We start from the raw sequence: 19,904 nt of genomic DNA on the forward strand, positions 1-19,904 counted from the left end.
TGGTAAAATGTATTTTTCACGACACACATACTTGTTCAAGCCAGTCAGGTCCACACACAATGCACCTTTTTGCTGTCCTTCTTGGGCACCACTACCATGCCTACGCACCAGTCCGTAGGCTCTTCCACACGAGTGATTACTCCCAAGTTTTCCATGCATTGAAGCTCATCTTTGACTTTCCCCATCAATGGTAGGGAAATCCTCCTTGGGGTTTTCAAAGAGAAAGGCACAGCATCGGGTTTGAGCTTAATACAATAAGGTTGTCAAACCTCCCCTAAGCCATTGCATAACTTAGGGTACCTTGACTTCAGGTTTTCCATGTCAATAGTGTCCACAGGGACCAACAGACAATAGCTGGCAGTCCCAGCAAAGGCATACTCAGGTTTTTGACCACATACACCTTCTCTGTAATTTGTTTTGCTCCTTTCTTTAGCTGTAGTTTGGCAAACCCCATCACTTCCAGTGGAATTCTCCCTAGACCCAGTCTCTCTGTTTTTTGCAGCACCGGCACCTGTGTGTTGTGAAAAATGTTGGCAAAATTCTTCTGTGAAACAACAGTGACATCTGCTCCAGTATCCAACTTGAACGTGATGTCTTTATCCATCATTCTGATTTCCACAGTCCATGGATCAGCATGTGATGTCACAGAGCCGAGAAAGAAGCTTCTCTCCTCTTCCTCAATGCCATGCACAGCCTTGCTTGCAAAACATACACGTTGATAGTGACCCTTTTCCCCACATGTATGGCATTTAGCATCCTTAGCAGGACATTCATGTCTAGGGTGAAGCATGTCACCGCATTTGTGACATTGGGGGTCTTTAGTGTTTTTGTTCTGCCTGCTTAGAGGCTTTACTCCATCATTCTTTGATCTGCTGAATTTTTGCTTTTCTTTCTGATGCCTGCCTTTAAATAGTCTGTCCAAAGAGTTCACATCCTTTAGGTTTAAAGCACTAGCATAACTTCTCAATGTGGTTTGCTGTTTTTTAATCTCCTCTGATTGTCTTGCCATATTAATAGCTTTATCCAGGTCTAGGTCTTTTTCCATTTGCATGCATTCTGATAGACGTGTATCGACCAAGCCTACTACAATCCTGTCTCTGATGAGCTCGTCATGTAATGCTCCATAGTTACAGTGTTCTGCTAATGCATACAGTGCTGTGATAAATGCATCAACTGTCTCATTTGCTTCTTATTTGCACATATTAAATCTTGCACGCTCATACACAATGTTCTTTTTTACTACAAAGAATGACTGAAAGCCATCTCTTACTTTAGTATACTGATGCTGATCAGCTTCACTGAGTTTCAGGCCACGCAGAACATCATCTGCTTAGTTCCCTTATACCAGAGGAAGGCATGCCACCTTAAAAGCAAGTCATGTCCTTCTAAATTCAAAAGTCTAGTATTCCTTAATGTTATCTACTCCTTTACCCACATCAAACTTGTCACTTGGTAGTATAATTCCCAATTGGGCAAAGCAAATCCTCTTCTTATTCTTGCATCTTGTAACAATTTAAGTTTTATTCTCGCTTTCTTCCCCTGCCAAATGTATTTTAGCACTATTTTGCTTAATCTTCAAAAAAAAAAAAAAAAAAAAATCCCCTAATCTGATTGGAATTGTCTGGAATATGTATAAGATTCTAGGCAATACATTCATCTTAATTGTAGATATTCTCCCAATCAGTGATAATTGTAAATTTTCCCATTTTATCAAGTCTGTCTCAATCTGTTGTTTAAGTTTAAGATAATTATCCTCCTTAAGTGTGCTACATTTTTGTGTTATGTGTATCCCTAAATACTTAACCTTATTTGTGACCTGGATCCTCCAAACTTCCTCCAATTCTTTCTTTCATCTTACTAACATGTTCTTTGCTAAAATCTTTGTTTTATCGTTATTTATTTTCAAACCTGCTACTTTCCCATACTCTTCTACCTTTCTATCAGCTTAGGTGCTGACTCCAATGGATCCTCTAATATAAATACCAGGTCATCTGCAAAAGCTTGTAATTTATACTTTTCTTTTTTAATTTTCATTCCTTTTATTTCTTTTTTTTCTCTGATGTTCCTATTCAGCACTTCCAGTGTTAACACAAACAACAGAGGTGACAGTGGACAGCCTTGTCTAGTCCCTTTTCTTATATCTATAAAGTCTGTTAACTCTCCATTTATCATAACCTTTGCAGTTTGTTTATGATATATTGTTTCTATGGCTTGAGTAAATTTTTTACCAAAGCCCATTTGGTCCAATTATAACAGCATAAAACACCAATTCACATTATCAAAAACTTTTTGTGCATTTAAAAACATCAGAGCCATTTGTTTTTCAGGATGTGCCTCATAATATTCCAGTGTATCTAAAATTATTCTCATATTATCTTTAATCTGTCGCTTCGGCAGAAATCCATTTTGATCAGGGTGAATAAAATTGTTTAAGTATCTTTTCAGTCTTTCTGCCAGAATTGAAGCAAAAATTTTATCATCTGAATTTAATAGTGATATTGATCTGTAGTTTTTAACTTGCTGTGGGTCTGTGTCCTCCTTCGGTACAAGTGTGATATATGCTTCTGACCATGTTTCGGGTATCCTCTTCTTTTTCATAACTTCATTCATAACTTCTAATAAGTGAAGATTCAATGTTTCCTGGAATGTCTTATAAAATTCCACTGGTAAACCATCAGGGCCTGGTGCTTCCCCAATGTTTTGCTTTTTTAAAGCTTCTATTAATTCCATCATTGTTATGTTACTTTCTAACGTTATTTCAATATCTTTGGGTATCTGAGGCAAATTTGCTTCCTGTAAATATTGTTGAATTCTTTCTTCCTGAACATTCTCTTGATGGTACAGTTTTCCTTAGTAATCTTGAATAATTTTTTTCTTCTCTGCATTTCCATAGCATACATGTCCTTGTTCATTTATCAATTGATTTATTCTTCTTGAGTCTCTTTCCTTTCTCAATTTATGTGCTAGCCATCTGTCTGGTTTGTTTGCATCTTCAAAATAGTTCTGCTTAGCATTTTTAATTTTTTGTGCTATTTCTTTTTGTTTTTTAATTAGCCCCATTTTATGTTTAGTTATGTCCATTTTAATTTTAATGTCCTTTTTAAATGGAAATTTCTGTAGTTCTTTTTTCAACTTCTTGTAGTCATCTTCCAATATCTTAAAGGTTTTTTTCTGTTTTATATTTCTTTTCCTTGTATAGTCCATTATCAAGCCTCTTGTATAAGCCTTCATCATGTCCCACAGGTTCTGCAATGATGTATCCTCTTTTGTGTTTTCTTTAAAGAAAAAAGTCAATTCTCTCTCAATTTTCTGTTTAAAGTCTTTTTCCTTTAATATCGTATTATTGAAAGTCCATCTAGATCTCCTTTTTTGTCCTTTCCATACAAATGTTATTGGATTGTGATCTGCCCAGGTACTTACTTCTATTTCAATGTCTTGTATGTTAGAAAGCAATACTGTTGACATCCATATCATATCTATTCTAGACCATGATGCATGTCTATTTGAATAAAAGGTATATTGTTTATTTTCTGCATTTCTCTCTCTCCATGCATCTTTTAAGTTTATCTCATCTACCATTCAAAAGGATTTTGGCAATGTCTTTCTAGCTTTCTAGCTTTCTTTGCTGTTTTTTGTGTTTTATATGCTGTTTTTTGTGTTTTATAATTTGTCATTTATTATTCCGTTAAAATCTCCCATCAGACAGATATTAGATAGTCCTGCTCAATTATTTTCTTATATAATTTCCTGTAAAAATCTCCTTGATTATCATTTCGAGCATAAATTGCTATTAAAAGTATATTTAGATTATTGTCTATTATCTCCACCATCAAACTCCTTCCGTCATCATCTGTATGTATTTGTTCCTCAGGGATTGTATCTCTAATGTATAACACCACTCCTTTCTTTTTACACTGTGTCAACGCTGTAAATAATTTTCCTATTTTTTGTTGTTTCAATATATAATCATGTTGTTTTTTTAATATGTACTTCTTGTAGGCAGATTATATCAAATTTTAATTTCTCTAACTTATGAAATATTTTTCTTCTTTTAATAGCTTTTTATTAATTGTAATCAGTTTTCTCTCATCCATTTTAGACTTTATAAGAAGGATTTGTTGCTCTAGTAGATCTTGGTTCTTGTTGCTCTCTGGGTACACCACCTACGGCTCCTTCTTCTTTTTCAATTACAGCTATACATTCCTCTTGAAATTCAATTAACTCTTCTTTTCTTGTATCTTCCTCCCTTCCTCTGAAATATTCCAGATAGAATAACTCAGCTTTTTCAACTGTATCAATTCTATATCTTTGTTCCTGCCAGGTAAACATGAGACCTTCTGGTATCATCCACCTGTAATTTATTCCTCTCTTAAGTAACTCTTTGGTCAAGAATAAATACTCTCTTCTTATCTCTCTCACTCTTCTCAGTCCCTGTTTCAATACCACTATTTCTTTATCTTTGTACTTTCATGTTTTTTCTCTTGCCGCCTGCAGTATTTGTGATTTAATTATTTTCTTAGTAAATCTGATATGAACTTCTCTTGGCAATTTATTTCTCATCACATATCTTGTATAGACACGAAAAACCTCATCCATTCCATCCATCATCTTCTCTTTAATTACCTGTAATGCTTCTGCCAGGATTTCTGTCATCATTTCAGCAAGGTTTTCACCCTTTTCTTCTTCTATATTTTGAAATCTAAGATGGAATTCTGATCTATCAATTTCCCATCCCAATGATTGCAGAGATCTGCCCTTGTCTCTTAATTTGGTTTTTCTTGTAGGCCAATTTGGTCTCTCCAGTACTCATTAGGTCTTCCTGATATGTTAGCTTCCATGAATCTTCTACAGTGTCCCATTATTATTATTTTATTTATTTAGATCTCATCATTATATTTTTCTAAACTCAAGATGGTGAATATACCTTGTACTTCTTCCTCCTCCTATTTATGCATTAATACTCATCTATTAATTACGTTGGTGATTTGACTTGTGTTTAATTATGTACATTTTCCAGAATCAAATGCAAGTGAAATGGGTGGCTATATAAATTTGTTAAATAAATAAATAAATACATAATAACCCCATCCAAGTTCTACTTACTATGACTGTTTTTCCCTTACCTCATAGCATCCAAACAAAATCATGAGACTCCAGCCATCCTTCATTTTTATTTTCCAAAAATGCTTCCAGAATGTTTTCTTATGGTCTTCCACTAATGTCCAATATCTTTTTTTCTTTTGGGGTACTTGTTAAGAAATCTGAAGTCTGGCATGTAGGCATCATATACATGCTTTTAAATAAATAGACATAAAATAAAGTTTGATCTATTACCTTCATTTGCATTTCTTCCTTGCTAGGTGTTAAAGGAACTATGACTGCTGTGAATGTTATAGAAACTATCAAACAATGCCAGAAATCAGATCTACAAAATTGTAGGGAACAGAATATAAGTTTATAATTGGTATCTCATAGGGTCTTGCAAATTTACTTTTTTCACTTTTTTCTCCCCCTCATCCCCTCCCCTCCACTCCCCACACTTGCAAACTTTCTTTCTGGCTTTGAATAACGTACTATCTTAACAAACCTACCATGCCAAAAAGAAAATCCAACGCCAAACCACAACCTAAAGAGAAGATAATCCCCACCAATGAATCACAAGACTCCTGCACATGCCTTAAATGCTACAAAAATCTAAAGGATAATGAAAACTCTATCAAATGTTCTCTGTTTAAAAAATACGCTCATCATGACTGCTTGGGATTACCTGAGCAAATGATTCAATACCTAGAATCATCCAATGAGTTTCCATATCTCTGCAAATCATGCAGACCCAAACTGGATCTGTCTAAAAGAGTTGATACCATTGAAACCATTGAAACATCCCTTAACACCATAGTAGCATCCCTGGACGCCATAAAAGAAAGAATATCCAACCTTGAAAAAAAAGACACAACGCAAAAACCTGAACATCCAATAGCTACAAACCACATCTCTACCCAACAACCACAACCCAATCCAAAACCCAATCCACAAATAAACACAACCCAGACAAATATTGATATCCCAATCCTCATCAGAGAAGCCGTTGAGCGTGAACGGAAACGTCCAAACGCCATCTTATTTGGTCTAGAGGACATCAATGACAATGATGACATCACAACTGTCGAAACATCATCAGTGATTATCAAGCATCAACCATCTCCGCTGATGAAATACTTGACATTTCCCGCATTGGCCGAGAGCTCAAAAACAGAGACGGCTCTGTGGCCCCACGCTTGTGCAGGGTCATTTGCAAAAATGAATCAAGCAAACGTAAATTCATTTACACTATAAATTCACTCGCCAAAACCAACACCAACCATAAGAACCTCCGTTGTCGCCCTGACCTAACCATACAGCAACATGCTCGCTCCCGTGTACTCCGCACTGAACTCAAAAAACGTCTACACAATGGAGAGAAGGACCTGTACATTGACTACCATGCTGACTGTATCAAAAGTAAGCAACACAACGCGCAACTCAGCTTCTACCCTCAACCACAACCCTACCTCAACCGATCCACCATCACCCAAGACTAGGCACGCACGCCCCCAACTACCTCAATTCCAACTACTGCTGGCCTTAAATGCAAACTACTCAATGCAAGAAGCCTCGTGAATAAAATACCTGAATTTCTCATCCTCTATTTGTCTGTGAAACATGGCTCAATGCATCTCTCCCCGACTCCATTACCACAGTAAGAGACTATCATGTTTACCGATCAGATCGTGAAAATCGTCGAGGAGGTGGTGTTGCTATCTTCTATAAAAAATCCTTACATCTAAAAAATATCCAAGTTACCCAGGAGCTTGCTCTTCCTGAGACCATCATCTGTGAACTATCCTTAAATATCACAATTCGATTCTTACTATGTTACAGAGCACCTGATTATGACATCGAACATGTAAACAAGCTAAATACATTACTAACATGGGCTGCATCCTGCCCATACCCTTTTATCTTTCTTGGTGATTTCAATCTACCTCATATTGACTGGACCCTAAATGATTGTACAACTGAAATCATACACACAACCTTCTACAATGCTATTACAAATCTGGGACTGGAACAACTAGTAACCAACAACACTAGACTAAACAACTGCCTCGATCTCATCTTCTGCAATAGTTTGAATTTAATTTATGGAATACAAACTAAAGAACCCTTTTCCAGTAGTGACCACAATATGATTGACTTTTGTCTCAACATACGTCCACACAAAAATCACCACAATGATGTAATCCCCATTTGTAACTTCAAAAAGGCAACTATGATCTTATAGACAACGATCTCTCATCCCTGGATTGGCAATCTCTATTCACTGGATGCAATACTGTTGAAGACCATTACAACATATTTTTACTTGAAGTCAAAAGAGTCATCAAACTATATGTACCAACAACAACTCCCAAAACAAAACAAAAAAAGCAGATTACCCATATCAATAAGGAAACTTCAATCCAAAAAGAGATCACTCTGGAGGAAAAACAAATCTGGTCACGTTGCCAATTTCAAAAACCGATACAAAAATTTATGCCACCAGATAAAGACCGAATGCACCAATTATCACATTAAACAAGAGGAAAACCTTCTAAGCACCAATTCCACCCGTGCTTTTTACAATTTTGTAAACAACAAACTGAAAGACTCAAGGTCTATCCCTCCCTTGATAGGACCTGATGGTAAAGACTGCAACGACGACACCACTAAAGCCAACATCTTTAACACATTCTTCAGCTCAGTATTTGTAAAAAGCAATGGATCATGCCCAGTATTTCCTAGCCGTACCACAGATAACAACAATGATCTAATACATATCGATTTTACAGAAGACAATGTTGAAAAAGCACTACGCAACCTAAAACCATCTCTATCTATTGGACCTGATGGAATATGTGCCTACTTCTTAAAAAAGCTATCCACTGCCATAGCCAAACCTCTAAGCATAATCTTTGAAAAATCTTTCAGGACCAGCTCCTTGCCTAACCTTTGGTCACAAGCCACAGTCATCCCCATCTTCAAAAAGGGAGACCCAAGCCTAGTTGAAAATTACAGACCAATCTCCTTATGCTGCGTCACCTCTAAAGTCATGGAATCAATTATTAACCAATCCATCATCCTCCACTTAGAGACAAACAACCTACTCTCCAATAAACAATTTGGTTTCAGAAAAAAACTATCCTGTAATCTGCAACTCTTACACTGCAAAAACATATGGACGACACAACTCGACCAGGGCAAAGCAATAGACGCAATCTACATAGACTTCTGTAAAGCCTTTGATTCAGTGGTACACAACAAACTACTCCTAAAAATAAAATCCTATGGTATCTCTGGACAACTGAATAACTGGATAGAAGCATTCCTGGCAAACAGACAACAAATGGTCAAAATTGGGAGCGTCCTATCAAATTCTGTACCTGTCAATAGTGGTGTCCCCCAAGGCAGTGTTCTAGGACCAACTCTCTTTATACTCTACATAAATGACCTCTGTGATCATATTAAGAGCAATTGCGTTCTTTTCGCTGATGATGTAAAGCTGTTCAATACCATAGACAATACTGCTACCCTACAAAAAGATCTTGACTATGTATCAGAATGGTCAAACAAATGGCAACTTCAAATCTCAACAAATAAATGCTCTGTCTTACATATTGGCAAAAAAAATCAGAAAATAAAATACAAGCTGAATAGTCAAGATCTTGTTGATGACCCAAGCTCTGTAAAGGACCTTGGAATACTCGCCTCTAATGATCTAAGTGCTAGAGCCCACTGCAACTACATAGCCAAAAAGGCATTAAGAGTTGTTAACCTAATCCTACGTAGCTTTTTCTCTGGTAATATCACACTACTAACCAGAGCATACAAAACATTTGCTAGACCAATACTCGAATACAGTTCATCAGTCTGGAACCCACATTACGTATCTGATATTAGCACAATTGAGAAAGTCCAGAAATATTTCACAAGAAGAGTTCTCCACTCCTCTACTCGTTGTAGAATACCTTATGCCACCAGACTTGAAATTCTAGAACTAGAAAACCTTGAATTACGCCGTCTTCGGTCTGATTTAAGCATGGTATATAAAATCATACATTGCAATGTCCTACCTGTCAATGAATACTTCAGCTTCAACCATAACAACACAAGAGCACACAATAGATACAAACTCAAAGTTAACCGCACCAAACTTGATTGCAGGAAATACGACTTCAGCAATAGAGTGGTCAATGTCTGGAATACTCTACCCGACTCTGTAGTTTCTTCCCCAAACCCCAAAAACTTTAACCTTAGACTGTCTACTATTGACCTCACCCCTTTCCTAAGAGGTCTGTAGAGGGCGTGCATAAGCGCACCAACGTGCCTACCGTCCCTGTCCTATTGTTTCTCTTATTCTTTTATTTTTCTTATATGTACCCATTTCATGTATTCACAACAATGTATACACTTATACTTATTATCTTGTAAACAATTGGCAAATCAAATAAATAAAATAAAAATAAATAAGACAGCTTTTGTGACCTGTTCCTTGCCCTCTAGGGATGAGCTGAGAAACATGATGTCAACATGATCTAAAATTTCAGGTAGTCTTCAACTTACAACCACAGTTGTGACCCCAACGTTCATTATTAAGTGGTGCAGTCATTAAGTGAGGCTGTAGAACTGTAGTGGCACAGTTATTGGAATGCAATACTGGAGGCTAATTCTGCCAACTGCCAGTAGTTTGATCCTGATTGGTTCAAGGTTGACTCAACCTGCTATTCTTCTTATGAGATTGGTAAAATGAGGACCCAGTGTTTGTGTGTGTATGTGTGTGTGTGTGGGGGGGGATATGCTGACTCAACTGCTTAGACAGAGCTGGAAAGCCCTGTGAAGTGGTGTACAAGTCTAAGTGATATTGCTATTGCTATGTGATCTCATCTGATATTATGATCTTTTTTATCATTAAGCAAGACAGCATGTAACCATGATTTATAACCTTTCCTGCTGGCTTCCCTCATTGACTTTGCTTAAGATAGCATAATTGCAGGATGCTCTAATTGTCTCATAAGTGTAAAATGATAGCAAAGCATCTGGATTATGATCATGTGGATGCTGTGATAGTTATAAGTGTGAGGACTTGTAATTACAAACTTTTTTCAGTGCCATTGTAACTTCAAAGGATCACTAAAGAAATGGTCGTAAATCGAGGACTACTTGTATGAACTTGATGGGAACTCAGATTCTGATGTGAGATGATGACATCCCGAATCAGAAAAAAAGCACCAATATAATCTTCACTGCTAGGAAACTCCAGGTTTTGTAGAAGTACACAGAGGGACTTATAGAAGATTTCAGGGGGGCTGGGGCATGCATTACAAGTATCACCATATATATATTTTTTGAAACAAAGTTTATTAATTTTAAAGACAAACAAACCATCATTAACCATTGAATACATAAAACCTCTTTCCATTATAAATTTTACAAGTCGAATAAAACATTATTTTATACAACATAGTTCTATTTTACACCATTTCCGTATGAACATATATAAATATCTCTTAGCAAATTTCTCATTATTTCTCTTTATTCTTATTCAATTTCATTATTATTATTATTTTTTCCTATATTTATCCAATTTATAGTTATCATCATTTCTCTCTGACTTGGTTACCGTTATTCTCATCCAACATTCCTCCAAGGTTTTATTAATTCTCACACAGACATAAACACACAAAACACAAAGACATAAAACTTCTTTTAAGAAAGTAACTTGGCCCCAGATTACCTCTCTCTATATGGACTTCAATTAAATTCATGCTCATCTTATATACCATTATCTATCTTATTTACCATTCTATATCTTCTATATAGCTTCTCCCCACTTTTCACTCTTCTTAATTCTATTTTATTTAATTCATTTTAATTTAAATCATTGTGCTTGTATCTTTTGTCCATTCTTTCCAAATTATCCATTTATCTCATTCCCTATAGTAAAAAAAAAAAAAAAAAGGATTTCTCCTGGAATCACTAATCAGAGTATGATGCCTTTCTATCGTCCCCCTAAATTAACATTTAAAATAACGCCTAGTACCCAATCTGATTCTGCTTAGTACATTCTACCTACTAACTTTTAAAAAGAAGAAAAAATAATAAATCCAAAATGATTAAATACATAATTAGATAATAAATCTAAATATTGAATCTCGTAACATTCCAATTATCTATTTCAAAAACAAATGCTACAGTAATAAGTTTATAATAACATCAACACAATAGTCAATTAAACTCTTTAATTAAACTCAATATTCTAAACATTCCCTTTAATATTTTATTAAATTTTAAAGTCTATCATAACTAAACATTTCAATATTTTATTTTTTTATTAATTTATTTTTTATTATAACATTCTAGTTTTCTATTTCTAATACAAATACTACAATGCCATCTTATGTACCTTGCAGAATGTTCTTTTTAAAAGAAATTATACATTACCCTTTGTCCCTAAAAAAAATTCCTTTTTTCCCATCTTGTTTCATACCTTTGTGGCTTTTTTCCCCCTTTTCCCTTCCTTTCTTATCCCACCTGACCATTTTACCCCCAACCTCTGCCTTGTTAGCTTCCCCTCTCTGTTGTATTCCTTTTTTCTTTTGCTTTCTAACATTGTGTTGATTTTGCATCTTATTTTTCTCTTTCTTGGGTGTTTTTTTTAAGTCTTAAGTCCTTCATTTTCCTTCCTCTCTTTCTCTTTTCTTTCTTAATTAAATTTTTGGATTCATTAAAGATGGTTTCTTCTTCTTCTTCTTCTTCTTCTTCTTCTTCTTCTTCTTCTTCTTCTTCTTCTTCTTCTTCTTCTTCTTCTTCTTCTTCTTCTTCTTCTGCTTTCTCCATCTGTTGTTGTGTTTGCTGATAAATAGCAAACGCCATTTCTAAAAAATGAAAGGCTTCTTTCACAGCGTCCTTGCCTTCTTTCTTTATTTTTCCATATTCCTTTCTAAGTTCATCAACAGGTAAAGCCATTGTAAATCTTTTCTTTTTTTCTTCTTCTTAAAACAACCAAGATGTTTCAAAAATTAGAACAGTCCCAAAGTCCCAGAGTCATCAATCAGTCCAAACAAAGCACAAAGTTCTCACTTTCTCTTCCTGGGGTAATATCAATAAAAAGAAAAGAAAAGCCCAATCTGTATTTTAAATCCTTGTTGCAATTGATTTCTAGTCTCAAAATCTTCAAGGCATCTCCTCCAACAAGATCTTAATATTTTTTTTGTCCTCTCCCTTCCCACTTATAACAAGAAGCCACATTTTTACCTTCTATAAAAAGACAGGTTTCTCAATATCCATTTGTTGATTCCATAGGGAAGGAGAGTAATCTTTCCCTTTCAGCACCTCGAATTTGCCGCTTGAAATTCTCCTCTGGAAACAAAATATCATTCAAAAAGTCATAGTTTTCAGGATGTTAAGTGTGTCTTAAAGTCCTGGGTCAGCCAAGAAAAGACTTTCTCTTCAAAAACTTTCTCCCTCTTCCTCCTGCACAGTCTTACCCAGCTGCCGGCTTCTTTGTGGTGGCGATTACAGACCGCCGCTCTACCGCCTTGAGAAAAGGGGGTTTTACCAGCTTGGGAGGGGGTCTGCAACACCCCCAAACCCCTCACTGGATCCCCCTATCTTCGGCTGCCTCTACGGGGCAGCCTTAGCCTCCAAACCCATCCAGATCGGAGGCACCAAGACAGCTAGCGCGGCAGGGATCGCGCAGTATCGCGAATCCCTGCCGCTGCCGAAGCCGACAAACCGGAAGTCCAGCTAAGTATCACCATATTTTGACAAGCAAGAGAGGAGATCAAGTGACAGTAGAGGACAGTGAAGTAATTGGAAGAGGGCCTAATGAATTGTAGGAACTTGGAATTTATATCTTTCCACACTTGTATGTCTGCATGATGCAAACTAGTGCCCTTTTTTTGTTTATCTTGCATCCATATTATATTTTCTTCAATCTCATCCTGAACTCATGAATGAAATAAATCGAAGGTGAACCAGAGTTATAATTGATTGATTCATCAAATTGGTACTCCTACAGGTCTCATTGTGATGTTTCACAAGTATTCCTTTGGGTCTTCAGAAAAAAAATATTGATGTAAAAGATTCAATGATGAAAATACCTATGACTATATCAAACAAATAACAATCAATAACTATCATTATGAAATTATCTAGTTTGTCTGGGACTCCATGAAAATAAGATCAACTAACACTGAATAATGGTATTTATTGTCCCCATCTTAATCCAACGTATGGCTGGGAGCCCCAAAGCTCTGTCTGCTGATTTGTTACTATGTTGCACTCTCTATTTTTTTCTGAAAAACATCCAGAAGGCAGATCTGTTTGATCTACTTCAAACATCTTGTTGCAGAGTGAGGCATTTGTACACAGAAAGAAGACACTCATGGAAGATGTTAATATTTGTAGAGTTGCTGTTGATATTATTGCCTGTGGAGTGCAAGAATCCGATCCTTCAATGTGACTTTCAGGAGCCTCTTCCTATTCGGCAAACCTATCATCAGCTTGGAGACGTTAATATTGCTGGCATTATTTCTGCCTTCTTTGCATCTTCTAGTTCCATTCCTTTCATTCAAGATCCTTCTCAGGCATTTCATGATGGACTTATGTAAGTACATCATTAATTTATTGTCAAGTTCTGAATCTTGTTGGTAAATCACATGAAGATTTTGTTTCTTTCATTTTTTTATTTTACTTATATGTATCCATGTATTCATAACTATGTTTTTACTTATATCTATTATCTTGTAAGCAATTGACAAAAATAAATAAATAAATACAAAATAAAATAAATAAAAAGCTTGAAATATTTTCCTCTAATGACAAAAACTCCAGAAAAGAACATCTAAAATAGGATGTCTAGGTTTATTTTATGTAAAATTATATTTTACTTCAAGTTTCCAAGTAAAGTTAAAATAGTTGAAATAGAGATCAAATCTCCATTTATAACAAATCACGTCTTAATATTAATATAGAGGTATGTATGCTTATATTTATGAAGCTGTTACTACAGTTAAGGAAAGGAAAGCACATATTTCCCGTGATAATTATTCTCTGATATTTCTGCAACCAAAAAGTAGCAATTTCGTTTTGCATATAAATTCCTATGCATAGAACATAGAAATAAGAATTATTAAACACATTCAACAAAATCTGCTGTACTGAGAGATTGCAAAGCACATAATGTGAAACAGACCTTTCTTACTGTGTTGTTTTATTTATCCTTACAAAATAGTTTTTCAGAATTACCAGCATATCCTGACCTTAGTTTTTACTGTGAAAGAGATTAATGAAAACCCCCAGATCCTACCCAATGTCACAATGGGCTTCCATATTTTTAACAGCAATTTTAGTCCAAGTTGGACTTACTTTGCCTCAATGTTGCTGCCTTTCCCTCAGGGAAAATTCATCCCTAACTATAAGTGTGGGATCACAAAAATGTTGACTGCAGTCATTGGGGCATCTGACATCTCTTTTCACATGGCAACTGTATTGTGCATCTACAAAGTACCTCAGGTAAGATATGCTGAAGATATAGATTATCATCTATATTCCACAAACATCTATATGCTTCTCTTTGTAAAGAGGAGTGACCTTTCAGACTCCTAGATAATATTTTTTGTTTGATAGAATCATCACAGCAGCATGAACAATTTTAATTCTGAGCAGAAAATGGGAATATTTGACACAGCAAAACATGTCCCAATTCCAGACACTGAACTAAAGTTAAAATTTGAAATATTCACAATGAGACTACTTCAGAAAAATGTATTTACAGATATCACAAGGATGACATCTTGTTGATATTTCCTACAACAACCAGCTGGTTGCATAATTGCAGTACATAAGGTCAAAAATACCGAAGTAATCAAATGAATGTATATGTTTTCAGAGGCTCACATAGATGTTTGCAATTGCATATGGTTATTTTTCTGTAGCTGACCTATGGATCTGCTCCCATCATGGATAAAGAGACTCAAGCAGTTTTCTTCCAATAAATGTTTCTGAATGAATCCCACAAATGTAGGGGCCTCCTGCAGTTGCTGCTGTATTTTAGATGGATCTGGATTGCAATTCAGAATAGTAAAGGATGAAAAAGTAGAAAAATTCCTCCAGGAGGTGCTCCCCACATTTTCTGAGCATGGTATCTGCATTGAATTCATAGCAGAGTTACCAAATGTGGCTTTTTACAGTGATTTTACAGATACTATAGATGAAGGATTACATATATATCATGTTCTCATGAACAACGCAGCCAATGTGATAATCTTATATGGTGAAATTCAGTCCTTAGCACGTCTGAGAATTTTCCTCCAGTTTTCAGAAGTGGAGGTATACCAAGGAAGAATAAGATCTGGCTTATAAATGCTCAGACAGATGACACATCAATTGCCTTTCAAAACTCTTGGGATATCCATTTCCTACATGGTACTTTATCCTTTGCAGTTTACACAAAGCAGGTCCAAGACTTCCAAGAGTTTATTCAAAACTTGAATCCAAACAACAACAACAACTAGAATGATCATTTTCAAAAAGATTTTTGGGAACAGGCATTCAATCGTTTCTTTCCAAACTCAAAAACTGAGACCTCTGAGAAGAAATGTACTGGACAGGAGAGGCTTCAGACTCTTTCCACATCTGTGTTTGAAACACTAATGAGTGGCCAGAGTTACAATATTTACAATGCAGTCTATGCTGTGGCACATGCTTTACAATCTCTCTCTTTATTCAAATCTAGAGTATCAACAATAATGGAAGAAAGACGGAAACATTTTCACAATCAAGTGTGGTGGCAGGTAAGCCTGTTACCAGAGTAGTGCAGAAACCAAAATATTTGTAGTTGCAATGTGTGTCCATAAACTCTAGCAAGCAATTTATTTGACAAATCAAATCAAATCAAATAAATAAATAAATAATAAATATTCTCCAGGATATTAATGTGTTGTGACTACGGGAGTTTTTGAAACTGTTGGCTTTAAATCTCAGAGTCTTATCTTGCTCCCGGACCTGCAGCATTAATTAGGAAAATTTACCAGAGCTGTGGGATGTTTCAATCAGGGTTTATTCAAGAAGCTGACACACCCCCAGGTCATTAAAGGAAGCGTGTCAGCCCTCAAGTTTTGTTCGGGTCAAACTGTTACAAACTGTTTAATTTGTTACAAACTGTTACCAACTCTGTTACAAACTGAGAAAACTGGGAACCTGTTATGACTGTGATACTTGTTCTAACGTGCTGTTAAACTGTGAGTTTTTGGAAGAGGTATTTGGCTCTTTCTGCTATTACTGTGAGAGTCATTCTGTTAAGTTTGCTATCTCGTGATCCTATTATCTGGTCGTCTTGTGAATATATTATTCTGGGAGAACTGCTAATGAAGGAATGAAATAAACTTCAAAGGTGTTTTTACTATCTGGTCTGGCGGTGAGTTTCTTGGGAGAGCTGCCAATGACATTTTATTGCCAGAATGAACTTCGGCTTTTGAGTCCATGTGTTTTATAGCTTGTTTGCTGTGGCATTCTAGTCTCTCACTCTGAGGCCTGGGATGGGACAGAACATTAATGTCTGAAAATACAAAAGTGAGATGTAATAATGGATTAACTAATCAAAATATTCATATGCTGATATTATAATTGTAAATGACATTCCTTAGAATATATCTTCTCTTGATGAAATTTACTTCCTGTGAAACCCAAAACCAAAAATGACAGATAGTAATTCTAAACTGATTTCTTCCTGTTTTACACTTATAGATAAAATCTTGGCAATCTGAGCACTCCACTATCTGTATCTAAAATTTACTCAATGAATTATTAGGGAGGGACTATCTTCCTCCTCTTTCTCTCAGACATAATATCCAAGCTGAATTGTTGTTTACTTCTCTGAAATGCATCCCCTTTGTCCTTGGACTCCACTTCCCTACTACATTCCATACCTTTTCTACAAATTCAGTCTATAAATAAATGGAAGGAGGTGATTTACTGCCTCCACATCATTTGCTGAAGCTGTATTGTTGTTGTTATTGTTAGTATTGTTGTTGTTGTTGTTATATATGCTTTATTTGGAATATTTGCACTGAGTCAGACACAGTTCTTCGATTGTTGAAAGTACAATCATGTCAATATTTTTTGTCATTTCCTGATCAGGCTTTTCCCATATAATACAAGTGTGGAAGAGGAAGGATTGTTATATTGTGACATTCTTACTGAAACAAGATTCAGCATGCTGAAGTAACAATAGCACTTAGACTTATATATCACTTCACAGTGTTTTAAAGCCCTCTCTAAGTGGTTTATAGAGTCAGCATATTGTCTCCAATAATCTGGGTCCTCATTTTACCAACCTTGGAAGTATGGAAGGCTGTGTCATCCTTGATCCAGTGAGCCAGCAGTCAGCAGAAGTAGCATGCAGTACTGCATTCCAACCACTGTGCCACCATGGCTCATGTTCCCTTTTTATGAGGCATAGGGTTCTGGCCTCTTCATAGACTATTTCTACACCCAATTATTCACAACAACACATGCATAGTTTTAGAGTAAATGGCTGGAGAAGAATGAGAGCGACTTTATATACTTCCAAGAACATTATATACTTCCAAGAACTTTATATACTTCCAAGAACTTTATATACTTCCAAGAACTAAGAGGAAAAGGGAAGGGAGTGAAGGTCTTTTTAATATCTCACTGCACTTTATAAAAGAGGATCAAGTATTATTTTGAGCCTACTTTTTGTAAGACATATGAACTCCCATGGGATGAAACAATAATAAATTTCAAATGATGGACATCTAAGCCATTAAATTAAGTATCCACTTAATGCCGGATTTCAAATTCCAGCAGCTCCTGCAGATGTTGACTCTGGCTCTACTTTAATGCATCCAATAAAAGAAATGTCAATGACCTTCAATCCTGAATTCCCATCACTTATCTCTGGGGTCGGCAACCTGTGGCTCTTTCAGCCCTCTGCTGCAGCTCCTGACACAATTCCTGTTGCCCCCTCCATGGTCTACCTGCTGCTCATGCAGCACCTTGTAAAGCACAGTGAAATTTAGTGTGCTTCACAATGGAGGAGAAGGGGTCCCCTCCTCCTCCTGGAGCCCATTACAATGCAGAGACACAATGCGATCCTGCCCCACTTGGCCATGGTAACAGCAGTGGCAGTGGTGGTGGCTCGTTCTCTCATCCCGTATGTCACTAACATTTTATACCAAGCCGGCAGGCTGCTGGTGTTGTGATGCCCCACCAGTCACCTGGTGACCGCACTTGGGGAGCTTCCATCGCCTGAAAGAGACTGCATAATGGTGAGGGGACACGGGCAGCCATGCCACGCCCCGAAGCGGCCGGGGACTCTGCCTTCAAGGGAGCTTTCATCGGCCAATCGAAGCGGCCTCACAGCGAGGGGAGTGTGTGCATGCACTCGCCCTGAAGCCACTTCTACCGGCTGATCGAAGTGCCTGGTGACTGCACTTGGGGAGCTTCCATCACCCGAAAGAGGCTGCCTAAAGGTGAGGGGATACGGGCAGCCATGCCACGCCCCAAAGTGGCTAGGGACTCTGCCTTCAGGAAACTTTCATTGGCTGATAGAAGCGGCCTCGTGGCAAGGAGAGTGTATATGGGCCACTCTAGGTCGAGGAGGAAATTAAGTCACCCCCAAAAAGAGGGCCTAGCCATTTTTCGGTGGTCAAAAAAAAATAAGGCCCGGCCTTATTTTGTGAGAAACACGGTACAAATGTGGGATCACAAAAATGTTGACTGCAGTCATTGGGGCATCTGGCATCTCTCTTCACATGGCAACTGTATTGTGCATCTACAAAGTACCTCAGGTAAGATGTGCTGAAGATATACATTATCATCTATATTCCACAAACATCTATATGCTTCTCTTTGTAAAGAGGAGTGACCTTTCAGATTCCTAGATAATATTTTCTGTTTGATAGAATCATCACAGCAGCATGAACAATTGTAATTCTGAACAGAAAATGGGGATATCTGACACTGCAAAACATGCCCCAATTCCAGACACTGAACTATGGTTAAAATTTGAAATATTCACAATGAGACTACTTCAGAAATATGTATTTACGGATACCACAAGGGTGACATCTTGTTGATATTTCCTAAAAAAAACCAGCTGGTTGCATAATTGCAGTATATAAGGTCAAAGATACCAAAGGAATCAAATGAATGTATATGTTTTCAGAAGGTCATATAGATGTTTGCAATTGCATATGTTTATTTATCTGTAGTTGACCTATGGATCTGCTGCAGTCATGGATAAAGAGACTCAAGCAGTTTTCTTCCAACAAATGTTTCCACATGAATCCCACAAACGTAAGGGCCTCCTGAAGTTGCTGCTGTATTTTAGATGGATCTGGATTGCAATTCAGAATAATAAAGGATGAAAAAGGAGAAAAATTCCTCCAGGAGGTGCTACCCACATTTTCTGAGCATGGCATCTGTATTGAATTCATAGCAGAGTTACCAAATGTGGCTTTTTACAGTAATTTTACTGATGCTATAAATGAAATATTACATATGTATCATGTTCTCATGAACAGCACAGCCAATGTGATAATCTTATATGGTGAAATACTGCCCTTAGCACATCTGAGAACTTTCCTCCAGTTTTAAGAAGAGGGTGATAACCAAAGAAGAATAAGATCTCGCTTATAAATGCTCATACAGATTGCACATCAGTTGCCATTCAAAAAACTTAGGATATCCATTTCCTACATGGTGCTTTATCCTTTGCAGTTCACACAAAGGAGGTCCAAGATTTCCAAGAATTTATTCAAAACTTGAATCCAAACAACAACAACAACCAGAATGAT

Source organism: Notechis scutatus, chromosome Z (genome assembly GCF_049901735.1).
Source record: "Notechis scutatus isolate UNSWTSFEM ecotype Mainland chromosome Z, rNotScu1.2, whole genome shotgun sequence".
Taxonomy (NCBI): domain Eukaryota; kingdom Metazoa; phylum Chordata; class Lepidosauria; order Squamata; family Elapidae; genus Notechis; species Notechis scutatus.